The sequence below is a fragment of the Dermacentor variabilis genome, chromosome 3 (genome assembly GCF_050947875.1).
Source record: "Dermacentor variabilis isolate Ectoservices chromosome 3, ASM5094787v1, whole genome shotgun sequence".
NCBI lineage: Eukaryota > Metazoa > Arthropoda > Arachnida > Ixodida > Ixodidae > Dermacentor > Dermacentor variabilis.
In genome coordinates, this window is record NC_134570.1 from 53,417,541 (window position 1) to 53,431,856 (window position 14,316).

Consider the following 14,316-nt stretch of genomic DNA (forward strand, 5'->3'; position numbering starts at 1 on the left):
GCTACTACTGCTTCTTAGAACACGCGTCTCACTTTGGTGTTGTAATCGTTTCCTTTGAGAGAGAGCGATCGACCATTTTATAGCGACGCTTTCTTTGCGTCTTCCTTCGACGTTCTCCCTGCTGCTGCTGTCTGACGCACCCCATCGGGGGTTCGTTAGGAGCATGTGTGTGTGTACATCACAGGAGCGTGGCAGAGAGGAAAGGCGACGCGAGAAACTCGTTCGGACTTTGGCGCCGTGTCGAAGTGCGTACAATAACATCTGGAGCTCCCTCGGCGTCGCCACGTTAGCCTCTTGACAGCTGTAATTATCCGTGATCCCCCCGCAAAAGCTTGCAGATATTGCAGCGCTTACTTTTCTCCTAACGTGCAAAGTCGAGAGGGAAGCTAGATAGAGTGGTAGAGAGAAGGGGGAGAGGAGGCAAAGAATGGCTAGAAGCGACGCAGTTGCGAAGTGAGTGAATAACATCCTTGCCATTCTCTGCTTGCAGTTGCCATACAAGGTGGGGGGAGGGGGAGCATAGGGAAAAGGTGACGTGAGAAGGCAAGCATATGCGCTACTAGCATAGACAAGACAGCGGTTGCGGGCAAACGAGATAAACTTAAGTCCAAGGTACGATACGGTACGTTCCCGTTATTTCTGAAAAATAAACACCAAAGCAAATTTGTCAAGCGGACGACTTACGCAGGACGTGCAAGAGCAGAGCCGCATAAAAGCGCATCGAAGGGCCTAGACGACACTACAAAAGTGGTCACACGTCAAATCAACAATTGTGTGCTCACGGTGGCTATGTGGCTATGGCATTGTCCGAGGTCGTGGGTTTGATCCACACCATGGCAGCCGCATATATATATATATATATCAAGTTGTAAACGCTTTTCTCATGCCCGCCCCTCATGTAATACTCCGTCAGGGGGAGGCAGTATTACGCAGTTTCGAACTCACTGTACTTCAAAATTGAATTCCTTCTCCTGCTCATCAACATCAGCAGAATAATCATCGTCATTATCAGCCTACATTTTAAGTCATTTGCAGATGCAAGGTCTGACTTGTACATGTCCGAGAGACTATATCCTGCGTCAACCGCACCCACCCTATGGTGTCTGCAAACTCTTTGATCTTACCAGTTTATCTAATCCCTTGGCGTCCTCGATGGCGTTCTTTTTCTCTTAGCACCCATTCTCTTAGGCTAGCGGACCCCTGCTTATCTCATCTGCGCATGACATGACCCTGTCCTGCTTTGCTTCTGTCTCTTACTTTTTTTCTTATTCAGATGTGGAAACATTCTTTCTCGTAATCTCATCGGTAGAACCTTACCAAAGTTGCATATTTAGGTGTGGAAACGTTAGCTCTGCTAATCTCATCTGTTGAACTTGACGTAGTTGGATTTTAAGAAAGTCTTACGATGCGATTAAGGCGTTGGGCGGTGTTATATGTGCTTCAGTACTGTTTAATGTTGGGAGCCCTAATTCTTCACGCTCTCCTCTACAAGAACAGCTCCCAACCACAGGGACAAAAAAGAAAGTCTTCTTTTATGTGCATTTTGTTAACACTGCCCCTATGTGCTGCTTTGGGAGGGTAGCAAGTAATCAAATAAATAAAATTTCGACGTGCGCACACACCTCACGACATCATCGGCGGTGTCCACTGTTTCTGCATTGGGTGCGAACACGGAAATTTTCAGCCAATGTTAACAGTAGCAAGCGATATGAATAGAGAGTTTTAGCAGAGCGTTGCCTACGCTCCGCCGAGCCCACATTTCACGCGCACCGCTGGCGCCAGTGGGTTCGTCAGCAACGGATGGATGGATGGATGGACGTTATGTGTGTACCCTTTGGAACGGGGTGATAGGTTGCGCCACCAAGCTCTTGCTATTATACTGCCTAATGTCGTACGTAGGTTAAAAAAGAAAAAAAAACAACGAAAAAACACTATGAGCTCCCACGACCAAATTTTCTGATCCCCTATTGCGAACTTTGCTTTTGTACGCAACAGCAACATGCTGGCAAACAGCGCCGCGAACGGCAGAAGTAGCAGGACTGGCATGTGTAGCAGACGACGTACGAGGCGATGGAGCTTGGGGTGCTTCTAGTGACTTCGCGCTGCGCGTTTCGAGGCCTTGTAATAACGCACCGAAAAACGCATTTGCGCGTGTCTGCTTTTGAGAGAGGTTACCACTTGTACGAGGCAGGCCGCGTTCACGGCATCCAGGTGATTATATGAAGCATGAAACCGGTGCACCCGCCGCGGTTGCTTACTGGCTATGGTGTTGGGCTGCTATAGGCACGAGGTCGCGAGATCGAATACCGGCCACGGCGGCCGTATTTAGATGGGGGCCAAATGCGAGAACGCCCGTGTACTTAGGTTTAAGTGCACGTTATAGAACCCCAGGTGGTCCAAATTCCCGGAGTCCCCCACTACGGCGTGCCTCATAATCATATATTGGTTCTGGCACCTAAGAACCCATTATTTCAGTTAACTTAATTTAGTTTAAAAAAGCTAGTGCAAATTGCGATGTATAAATGCACACCGCCAACAGTGCTCACCGCGGCAAGCTAAGATGTGGAGCTCCAGCATTTATGTTCGAGATGGTATTTTTGCTGCACACGTTAACATTGTCGCGTACGTAGTCACGTACATAGGGGAAGAGTACAAAAAAATATTCACCGACTATGTATGAAAAATGTATAAAATACATACCACTGGGTATGGTATCCGTGGGGCCGCTGTGTGCCACTGCGTGTGTACCCCAGTGGCCAACGGTCATCTGCCGCTTTTCAATGAACCCTTTTTGACGTCATCTTCGGTCACATGCAAGTATCGCAGCTACACGGTGACATTCACGTAATGCGATTTTTCTTGCAAGCGAGGTGTCGGTGTCCTTTTTTTTTTTCCGCTCTCAAAAAAGAAAAGAAAAGCGCGTTGCTGAAAAATAAGACCTTCAACATCGCATTTGTAGTCTGTAAGGGCTTCTCGTGGGAGATATTGAGCTAAGAGGCTTTAGTTGCAACCGAAGTGGTTAAAAAAACTGCTTCGATTTTTCTCGCTAATTACACGATGACGAGGTATTTTTTCAGAACACTACGAAGATTGCCAGAGTGACCGCAGTGGCTATGAACGATAGCACGTATAGGCATGCGGGTGAATTGTTCGGCGCCAATAGTGCAATCATCGGCACAACTACCATAGCCTAGATGGCGGGGTCAAACTCTGACGCCGCAGGCACAGCTCCGCGATGTTGAAACCGCACGACTGACTACAGTTGAACACCACTACAACGGATGCCAGTACAACGTCCCAGGCGTTTCGTTATAAAGGCGCTCGACTGTTTACTTTACGTCTCACATACCACGACCACTTGCGTGCGCTCTATAGCTTCCATTCGGCCACTAGAATCAATGACTTTCTTCGTTGCGTCACCAGCGAGAGCGTGTCAGTTTCTCCCATTCTCGCCTCGTGGTAGCCGAGGCTTTGGGGCGCTGTGTTTGGGGCGCTTGAGGCGTTGTTGTGCGTCGTTGTTCATAATCTCTGCGAGGGTTGAGCATTATCATTGCCTCACAAGGCACATCGCATCGTGGCAGCAGCGCTCTGCACCACATTTCGCTGCGTAGCGAAGACGCTCCTGTCACGCGCGACGCTTCGTTCGGGCCTGGGTGTCCTCGACGCTGAGTGCACGCTTTGGAGCCATTTTACTGGCACGTGTTTACGTGCTCATTGTACATACGTGGCCAGCAAGCTATTAAGACGCCAGCTCTACGCGCTCTCTTCAGGCTATGGAGGGTTCTAGTGTTTGCACTATCACAGCCAAACACGTGGCCTGCACAGACCAGCATCTGTATTTTTTTTTTGCATCGGCAAGCAAGCACAACACTTGCCATACACGTAAATTGTGAAAAGCAATTAAGCTACCGCGGCGGTGCCGGCCGGGATGTGAGGAGACGAGTGCCATCTGGTGGTGTTGCAAGAAACCCAACGGCACGAACGAGCCAGACCGCAGAAGTTGCAGCGCCCAGATAGTCTGGTGAAGAGGTGGAAAAACATTCGCTTTAAAAACGACAGAACATATAAATCAACGTAGCTGGCGGCAGCGCCTGCCGAGGCTGGCCTGGCCGTCACGTACCATTACATTCGTGGCGCCACCGCATGAAGGCGCCACTGGTCCAAACTCATCCCGCGCCCGGTGCCTATAGACATGGACGAGATATCTCATCGAACGCTTTCCATGATAACATCGTTTTGCGCATGTTATGTATTTCAGCGTCGATTCGATACTGCGTATCGTTCGCCCTTGTGCGTGTGATTGTCCTAAGTGCACCCAAACCACATGTCCTCTCTCTGTATCTCTCTATCTCTCTCTTATCCGTTGATGTGAGCCTCAACTGTTGTTCGCGTCGTCAATTGCATGCAGCGCGCCCTCCGGGCGAACAAGTAAGTGTACTACGTTCGTTTCGTATATGCTCTTCAAACGCGATACCATATTGTCAACGCTAATAACCAATGAAGGCAAATTGCTTGTTCAGTGCTGAGCAAGACGTCTAGATGCAGGCAGAAAAAAAGTGCACGTCTTTCCGATTCGTTCATTTACACTGGAGGCTGTTAGTGCGTCCGTTGGCCCATCAACTTCCGGCGTGAACAAGCTCCTTGGAAGACAGTATAGACTCGTCTGGATACCACCAGGTGGCGCTACTCGGCGTCGCCACGCAGCTTAACGTTTATGAGCCATCGAGACCAAAATGGCCTGCACAGAAAATGGCTAAATGGTCCATCGTGTCGCGCCCTCCTCTCCATCATCCGGGGAGTCAAGTTAGACTCCCCGATATGTTACGAGAAGTACTGTATATACTGTCCCCCCATCCCATTCATAGGCCTCGAGATAATCCCGATTTAAAGACGTCTTCATTACCACAGGAGAAGTTGACACTTCTTCCGTGTGTTTCACGCGCGGTGCGCTTAGCGGGTGGATATAGCTGTGCGGGGATGACTAGCTCGGTTTTCTCGCAATTCTGATTGGGCGAACAACGCTTGCGGCGTCCGTAGCACTGCACCGAACTGCAGCGTGTACAGCAGAAGGCGATGCAGGAAGCTATTGCGTAAAGGGGGCGGTTTCTTGTTTTTTGGCCCGTTGACGGGAAACGAGCTCATGTTTATATTGCCGCGAAAGAGAAGCTCGCGACGCCCACATAACGCCCGTCTTCCCTCAGATACGCGTCAGCCTGTTCTGTTACGTCGGTCAACCTCCAAGAGCGAGGATTACGCTTAATCTTCTAGCCAGACGGCGCTCACGGCGTATGCGATGCGAGACGTCTCACTGGCGCTTTACGCGGAGGATCTCGGCTTTGAATGCCGTCTGCTTCCGGAATGAGCGTCTGGAATCTACTGCAGTTTTCTCGGTTAAGGCACCGGATTCGGGCAGACGCGGAGTGTTGTTGTCGACTGAAAAAGAAAATCGCGCCCAGACGATGGTGTAACTCACATTTAGGGTCAATCACTTAATGCGACATCACGAGGCTCTGACCGGGTACGTCTGCAAGGTTCTTTAAAAAGAGAAAAGAAAGAGCACGTTCACCCGAAAGCACTGACTGCAATAGCGAGATTTTACGGTTACAGTTCAACTACAGGCGGGTCTGACTAACGCGGACGCGACATACGCTTGTGCGGTAATATTTCTGGCACACTTAAAGGGACACTAAATGGAAAAATGATTCCTTCTGCATCAGTAAATTACCGTTCTACAACACCAAAAACACCACTCTTACAACGACAAGACGTTTGGTAAGCCAGAAAAAGTGCAAGAACGAAATACGGGTGGCGACGCCTACTTGAGTTCCCGCACTGGCTGTGACGTCTTGAATTTTGATGGAATCTTCTAGGGTCTACTAAATATATATAGCGGTACAGGTTGACTACATTGTGTTCTAAAGGAACCAATTATTAAACACGGCAAGTTCCGGGAACCTTTACTCAGCCAACGCGGCCCAAATGCGAAAACATACCTTGGTATCCCTGACGTCAGACTGACGTGGCGGCGTCGGGGTTTCGGCGCGAAATTCAAATACTGATACTTGGACCTTCATTTCCTGCCAAATACATCATCAGCGACTCTAAAACCGCAATTCGAAATTTTTGCAAAGGAAGGGCCCACTCAGCAGCCATCAAAATATTACGAAAAATCTCCAATACCCGCCAGATCACATTGACCTGGGTCCCCGCCCATTCAGGCCATCCTGGAAATGAGGCGGCGCACCAATTTGCCCGGGGATTCGTAGTTAACCGGGAGGTGCGTTACCCCGAGCTCAGGTCAGCCAAGGAGCGAATGACGACCTACAAAGAAATTACTGCCCACTTTAAGAAAGAAAGACAAATCTTCCCAGAACCACATAGATCTCTAAGTAAAACACAACAAGTCAGTTGGCGACAGCTCCAAACAGACACTTTCTTTAATCCGTACATATACTCCATATGGTTCCCAGAGCAGTTCAGCCCCGTCTGTTCTCTCTGTGGGCACCATAAGGCAGACACACCACACATCCTATACTCATGTAATCAAGACAAGCCGTCGAACAGTCTGCAGCTCTCTACCCAATTGCAGTGGGAGGCCGCGCTGCTCAGCTCGGACCCGGAGGTTCAACTCCGAGTCACGGAGCGGGCCGAAGAGGTCGCCGAACGACATCGTCGGTCGGCCACCTGGCGTCCGGCCTAGAAGAGGAGCCCACTGCGGGGAGGGGAACGTCACCCCAACCCCCGCCTAAGACCTCTTCTATAATAAAGTTTATCTCCTCCTCCTCTTTTCCTCACTAATAATCAAACTATATATATTTTTTTGAAATTACTGCCTGCAGGGTGCTCAAACAATGCTTCATTAGTCTAAACTGATTTATTGTTTCGCTTTAGTGTCCCTTTAAACGCTTTAACACGCCGTGTGTAGGGCTTGTAATGACAACTGCACGGGCGCCACTAAGCCAAACGTAAGGAGCCGCGCCAGTAGAATTACGTCATTTTGAGGTTTAACCACTGATATTGTTTTGCACGTTTAATGTTTCACTGTCCGAGAAGAGTTAAGATAAAGGGCATGCGCTGTGAATGCGTGTTTCATGACAAATGTTGTCTGTTCAACACATGCGCACATATCCGCAAAGAAAGCTCTTACGATAGATCTGTTTCGTAAGAGAGAAATACTGCACTATATATCCTGATGCAGGACATAATATTAGCGAGACCGGCTGGCCAATGGCAAAGAACGATTACGAACGGAAAGCTTTGTGGGTTCGGCCTCCGGTGAGGCTGAAGCCGAGAATATGGCCTGAGGGACGGTGATGACGTAACGAAAAGGACAGACACAGCAAACCGGGTTGCTAGCTCTTAACTGCGCTCGCAGTAAAAGCGAGAAAACGCGGGAGTGAAAGAAAATGCTGTCATTGTCTTGCGTTTAAGCCATTCATTCATTGCTTAAAGGGATTTGTTCCTCAGAAATCTAATTTCGTTATAGTTAAGTTATTCGGGTGAAATTTACGGAATTGTGTAGGGTTTAACCTCCGATTTTTGAATGCGTATTTCAGCTTATCAAAACCATATTTGATTACAGTTCCGTGCCCCCGGCGAAATTGTTAAACGTACAGTCAATTGTGCAAGTTTGTATCTCGTATTACGAATAAGAGAGTGTTGTAAAATAGGCTAGATAGTTGGACATAAAGCACAAATTGCAAAGAAGATAAAAAAAGATAATATTGTTTCCCTTTATTATTTAGGGAACACTTTTTTCAATCTCAACTGCCATTCTCGAGAGCATCGTCCTACGATAACCTGTAACCCGCAGAACCAAAATTGCCCTCAATTACTATGAAATGTCACATGCCTATGCAAAAAAGAGGCGTAGAATACAAGTCTTCAGGTCTTATTATTGTATACGTTTATTCTAATTTAGGGAATAAATTCCTTGAGGCGCGTCGCAGTGCATGGTGTGAAGTGGCGGGGAGCACGAAAAGCACTTTCGCTGCAATTAGCACCCCTACATGCATAAACATAACCGGCATCACTGCCGTCAACGCGGTATCAGAATAAAATAAAATAAAACGATAAACAAAAGCTAACTTATCTTTGCCTTGTTTGACGCCGTGCGCCGTTCTTTCGCATCAGTGCGATTAGATCGTTCGCGCGATTACAGTGGATCGCTTACCCGTAGTCGCAACGCAGCTTTGCTTGGCGGAAGTGAAACAAACAAGCAGGAAACTTCGCTCAACGTACCACGCTATAATTACCATAAGTCAGCACTACGTGCTAATCTCCATGCATCTGTACGGTATGAAGGTCGTGTACGCGATCTGTAGCAGGTTTGCAAACGGATATAACTCGAATCGGGGTTATTGTTATTATTTATTTTTTTGCGCACGCGGGCCCGAGGGAGATCGTGATGTATACCCAGTTTGATGTAGTGCACAGTAGCACTTCGTAGACCTTTAGAAATGTACGCACTGCTTCAGCTTTTTTAGCCGGATATAGTGGCCGTGTTACACAGTATAGTGTCCATGTGTCGCTATATAGCGGTGACCTTCCTTCTCCCCCGGAAATTTCAAGTTATTTCCTACATGTGTCACAATCTATGCGTTCCATCATGCGCTTCCCTATTTCTATGAGCCCTCGAATGAAGTTGTCGTATTGGAAACGTTGGCGGCGAGTATATCACCGGCATCTACTGCACAACGTTAAATCGCTGAATGAATGGTCATACGGGATGTGATGAGCATACAATTCCTACATCGATTTAGCAGTCGTTTGTACCGAATGTTTCACGTAACTTGAGTCAAGCTTGGTGAAAAACGAAAAAGAAGAAAGAAAGGCGTTTGATACCAGTGCACATTGTTTCTTTCTTTCTTTCTTTTTTAGAAGGTTTCTTCTGCGGCATATTTGTCGTTTGTATTTGCGGCATTTTTTTTTAACCTGCGATGAAGCATGCCTTAATGCACAGTGAAAATATATGAATGTCCAAGAAGTCCAGTAAGGCTTTGTAACGGTCATAGTCCTTACTGCACTTGCTGAGGTCAGCCCGCGACTGCCAGGCAATCTGAGCAAGGGCTCTCTCGGTGTATATCTCAAGGTGTGATCAGTTAGCGAATTAGCTAACTTTCATTCAGCTTATTCTCTAACTACTTGTTTTGTGGCATAAGTTTTATTTCGCAGACTGTAGAGGGCGCGCTCAGGTATACCCAAATGGAGTTTTTTTTTTTTCATGACATTATCTTTCACGTGGGTTTTCTTTTCCGAGATTTGAAGAAATTAGGCGAAATACTAAACATGTGACCTCATTAGTCTCTTGGGCATCTGGCCTGTAGCCCTGCCAACTGTGTGCTTTAAACTTGATAAGCCCGGAATATCTCTAAAAAAAGGGAAAGAAAAAGAAAATACCTAAGTAGACAGACGGCGCTTTCCGCATAGTCCGCGACAGGGAAGTTAAGTAAACGGTCACCTACCTTTTTATACGTACTTACTAGGAAAAGCTAACTGCTCCCCGCTTTTACCTTCTGAAATCCGAAAGCTTCCCATGTCATCCCACATATCTCTCGTACGCAACATAGAGCAGATTTTTTTTTAAAGCACATTGAACCTTCCTTTAGAGCACTTCGTCATTAAGCACTCTACAGAGCACACATAATTCCCTCAAAATGCAAAAAAAGAAGAAAGACGAAGTAGGAACGAAGACAGAAAGGAATGGGGGAGTAGAATTTCATGCGCCGAAATCGCCGGTGCTTCAAATGACTTCCCGAAATCCAAGCCCCTGGTTGGCCTTTTTCTCCGAACGGTGCTCCCCCCCCCCCCCCTTAACAAAAATTGCTGGTGTAGGTACTCAGTGGGCTATTAGCGCAGTGGTATCGCTACGATAATCAGCTGAGGTCCATGCTTCAACTGACGGACACTGCGGCCATTATAGCACTCGGGCTCCGGCGGTACACCAGAACTTAGTAGTTTGGGCGCACCCTGAACAAACACATTTGTCAAGGTTAAACCGAAGCACTTCGTTGGTTTGTGCATCATATCCGAAACGTAGCGTTGATGTGTAGAACTTTCTGAATTGCTTTCGATGTTACTAGCGCAACAGACGCATATAGTGTGGTAGACACCTCTTACATCCAGAACTAGTTCTGCACTGTGGCAAAAAGGACAGAGGGTGAGAGATGTAATGCATTTTTTAAAGCAAGATGACAACTTGAGCTCTGTCTGGAACCTCAAAGTGATGGCGTTCGGACTATCTCTCCGATTAACGTTCGAAGGTTTCAGGAGCAGCGAGTTCCCAGCGGAAGCGAAAAAATGGATGACACAAATGGAACAAATGTGCTTCGGGGGGAGGGGGGTAGTAATCGGGTTAGCTTCGCTCGAGACTACTTCCTAAAAGCTGAAAAAAAAACTCGACTTGTTTCAGCAGCTTCCATCTCTAAGAACGGCGGTTCCCGTCTCGAACACCTACCCCTCCCCTCGCCACTCCCACACGATTTTGTTTATTTCTGAGGGAACGCTTACAACAACAACAAGAATGGCAAGAACAGTCACATCAATAAACGAGGCAGTAAACCAAGCAAGCGGGCAGCGGAGTTTACCTTGAAGCGTTATGCTATCGGGCCGGAAGTGACGTCGGATGGGACCTTCCCCTTCCGCTATCTGCAGCAATCATATGCGCTCCAAACCCTCTCCGCTTTACGCACACACACAAACACACACACACACACGTGCCCGGCCTTCTCTCCCTACCATTTCACGCGTGCCCTTTCAAGAGCAGCTACGCCTACTGCCGCTTGCAATTTTCTTTTTCTTTTTCGTTTTTTTTGCAGCTTGGGATTGGAAAGAAACGAATTAGAACAAAACGAAACGAAGGAGGAGGGCTGGGAGGGAGGGAAGCAGGAAAGGGAAGTCTGCCGACGAGAGGAAGCGTGGAGGAAGTGCGGGGAGGGAGCAGCGGTAGAGGAGAAGGGAGTAATTCGGCCTGCTGGCGACGAAGGCGTATGAGAAGAAGAGATTTGAGTTGAGAGAGAGAGAAAGGAGAAGAAATGTGGGAGAGGCGAACTGGTATATACGGGTAGGGTAACGGTGCGCCAATGACATCTCAATCGCCGCCAGAGGGTGTGCTGGTGGAAGCGAATTTGGTAGGATGCCAGAGGCCGCTCGAAAGGGTTCATGTTGTCTGCAGTTTCACCAACAAACGAACCCACCTCGCGGAGAGCACGGACAGATGGCTAACTGTCAACTGGTCTCGCCTTTTATTCTTCAATCTTTATTTTCCTTGTTCTTTTTTTGTTTTCTTTCTTTTTGACATTTCGCAGCGCAGTAAGCAGTCGTATTTGAAGGGGCAGCCTCATAGTGCATAGCAAATCCACGGAAGAAAAAAATTTCCTTCGTGACCTCTGAATTAAGGAATGACTAGCTTAGTTAATGCTTCTTTCATCGCAATCCCAAGTTATCTTTATGTGTAAAGGACTTCTTCCTGCACTGACAAATATTCGCATTTCACGCAGGGCAACCTTCGAGGAATTGCAGATTAATAAACAGTTTTATTAGACTGCTTGATTTATTATTATTATTATTATTATTATTATTATTATTATTATTATTATTATTATTATTATTTCTTTGCAATGAAGCATACGTGAGAGTCTGATACAAATCCTGCTCTGTCTGGCGTATCATTAACGCTATCCTGTAAGCTGTTCGCAACGCTGTCGTTAATTGCTACATATGATTGGCAGGCTTGCAATTATAATTAATTTTCTTTAAAATCACGCACACCCTCACATGTTTCTCTAGCACCGACCTCGTACAGAGCGAGGCTCAGGAAGGCTATGATGAGAAACAAAATGGCCGAACCTACGAAGTCGGCCGTTCTCTCCCGACCACCGTGGTGCAGCTGTTGGGGATGTTATATTTTAGTGTTTTTGCCGGCAGACAGCGAACACTCTAAGAGGATCTCAGTGCCGAGGGAGGGGGAACAACACAGGATGCCCGGTGTTCACTGCTGGCGCGTGCCACAATCTGCCGCTGGCTCCGTGTGCGGAGCTTCTCCACCAGGCCCCAGAGACGACCACCGAAAGGGAAAAAAATGAGTAATTCAGACGGAGAGTTGGTGCGCGTGCCGTGGCAGAGAAAGCAGGGGCGAACACTTCGCGAACACCGATCGTGCCGGATTTGCCCGCGAACAAAAAGCGTCGTTTTCGGCGGCGATGATAGATAAAAAAAAAAAAAAGACGAAAGAAAAACGGGAAAGAAACAAAATAAAGAGCAAGTAATACTCAACTGCAAAGCACAATCACCCGGTCTTCCCCAATCCGGCCCCTTTTTTTATTATTATTGTTATCATTTCCTCGTTGACGTAATGATGCTCCTTCCACCCCCCCTCTAACCCTCGATTCCGCGTCGCTACCCCCTCTTGGCGTTTGCTGGGAACCGACCCCGGAGTCGGTGAGGAGGATGCGGTGAAGAAGGAGAGGGCGTTTCGAGACCGGGGGAAAGGGTGTCGGCGTGCAGCTAGGCTGGACGGGGCGATACTGCAAGCATGCGTTCGTTGGTTTGTGTGTGTGCGTGTGTGCTTGCGCTTGAGAGGGTGAGAGGGAGAGCGTGTCTAGAGCGCGGCGCCGGTAGCATCGGGGTGCGTGGGGTTTGGTTCCCGTTGTTTGGATTCGGCTCCGGCCAGGTCAACCCGTCTCTCTTCCGTCTGGTCGCCGTCGTCGTCTGCTACTGGCCTGCCGGTGCATCGTCTGCTACTCCCGCGGACAGAGACAGAAACCTCGCTTGTCCCTGCGACGCGCTCACCACAGCAGCACCAGCAGCACCTTTTCGTCTCATCGGCGTTTTTGCCCTAAACCGGTTGGACCTCGCAAAAGGCGCAGAGAAAAGAAGGAATCGCGCCGCGTCTCTCAGTACCGCAGTGTGTCACGAGGGATTCGGCAGCGAGCCGCTTCGAAGAGGGACGACTCTGTTGGACTGAATCCCGCGGTTCACCGGCGGTGCTAGTGGCAGCGGAGGCGGCAGTGGAGCGTTGTTGCTTTGTTGCAGCGGCTTCCGCGTTGAAGCTCGCCGGCGCCACAGAGAGAAGGGGGCTCGCTGCCACGCGCGCGGCTACGACGGAGGCATTGCTGCGTCGCTGTGCGCGTTTTGCGACGCCGCCGGTTGTTGCGTTGCCGAGGCGCTGCGCTGTCGTTGTCCCGTCGTTGGGACGAGTTGTGCGGCGAGACCGCACCTCAAAGCCCGTGAACACGACGCGCCTGCGAGACGGACCGGTCCCGTTGTTTTTGGAAGGCGGAGGAGGAAGACGTGAGTATGCACAGTTCGTTCCTTGCTTTCTCTCTGAACGCTTTTCATTCCGGGCTGGTTTGTAACGTACTGTTGTTACCTAACGCGCGCTGAAGAAAAAGGCGCGTTGGGCGTAAGCCAACCAGTGTTACTGTCTCCGTTGTGGAAAGGAAGAACTGAATAGTGGAGAGCGACGTGTGCTTGCGACCACGGATGCGCAGTACACTGGGAGGTGAAAAGGAATTGACTCGGTGCGCAATTTGTGTGTATTGAAAGGGTGCGATCCGTGAACCTTTTGTATAACGCAGCATCGCTGATTGCCTTGTTTTTCGCCCAACACCCAGAGGTGTGCCCGCCAGTTAAACGGCATCGATCGGGACGTAACATAGGCGTGTTGTGTATAATACACGGGCAGCTAAAACCTACGGAAAGAGTGTGGAGGGAAGGGGTAAAGGTTGAGGATGACGTTATTGCTGTGGTTACGTCTCGTTGCGTTAGCAACTTATAATGGGAGTGGCGGTTGGGAAAGAGGAAAAGAATTGAGCGAGAGGTGAGTCGGGGGCCTTGGGAACGACAGAACGCTTTTCTCTTGACAAACACTGAGTTGTAGCCTGGTTTGGTCAAGCTGGCGTTCTTTCGTTGTGGTAAACACAAAGTGCAGTCGTTAACACGTCGGGTCACATTAGGATGTTGTTGACGCTTTTTTCGCTGTTGTTTTCCGACGACGCCAGTGACAGTGCGTTGGTTATGTCTGTTGACAAAAGGAAAAAAGCACGTATCGGGCATTGATTTCTTTTACTGTATTTGTTTACTTCTTTGGTTTGCTTCGTTGGTTAGGCGATTGCATGACTGTTTTGGTGTTTACACCTCACGGAAACTGGAAATTGAGTGAGAGCCCCTCCTTTTCGCTTTCGTAACAAAAAGAAAGAGTTTGCGCCACCCGTCAATATACGGAGTTCCGCGTCGGTGACGTCGCGTTACTGTCGTTTGTGTGAATGTTTTCGTACGGGGCCTAAAAATATAAGCGCGCCATTGTGTTGCGTCTTC

At 48.5% G+C, this 14,316-nt stretch overlaps 1 protein-coding gene across 4 annotated transcripts in view; it reads left to right on the forward strand.

Annotated features, from left to right (window-relative positions):
- The window catches only part of LOC142575614 (cationic amino acid transporter 4-like), a 153,884-nt gene that overhangs the window by 64,239 nt on the left and 75,329 nt on the right, over positions 1-14,316 (forward strand). The window contains exon 1 of one of the 4 annotated variants that reach the window (XM_075685110.1): positions 12,600-13,290. The exons of the other annotated variants lie outside the window; for them this stretch is intronic. The gene's annotated coding sequence lies outside the window, so the exon portion shown is untranslated. Of the gene's footprint in view, positions 1-12,599; positions 13,291-14,316 lie in introns of those variants that run through there. 4 annotated transcript variants of the gene reach the window in all.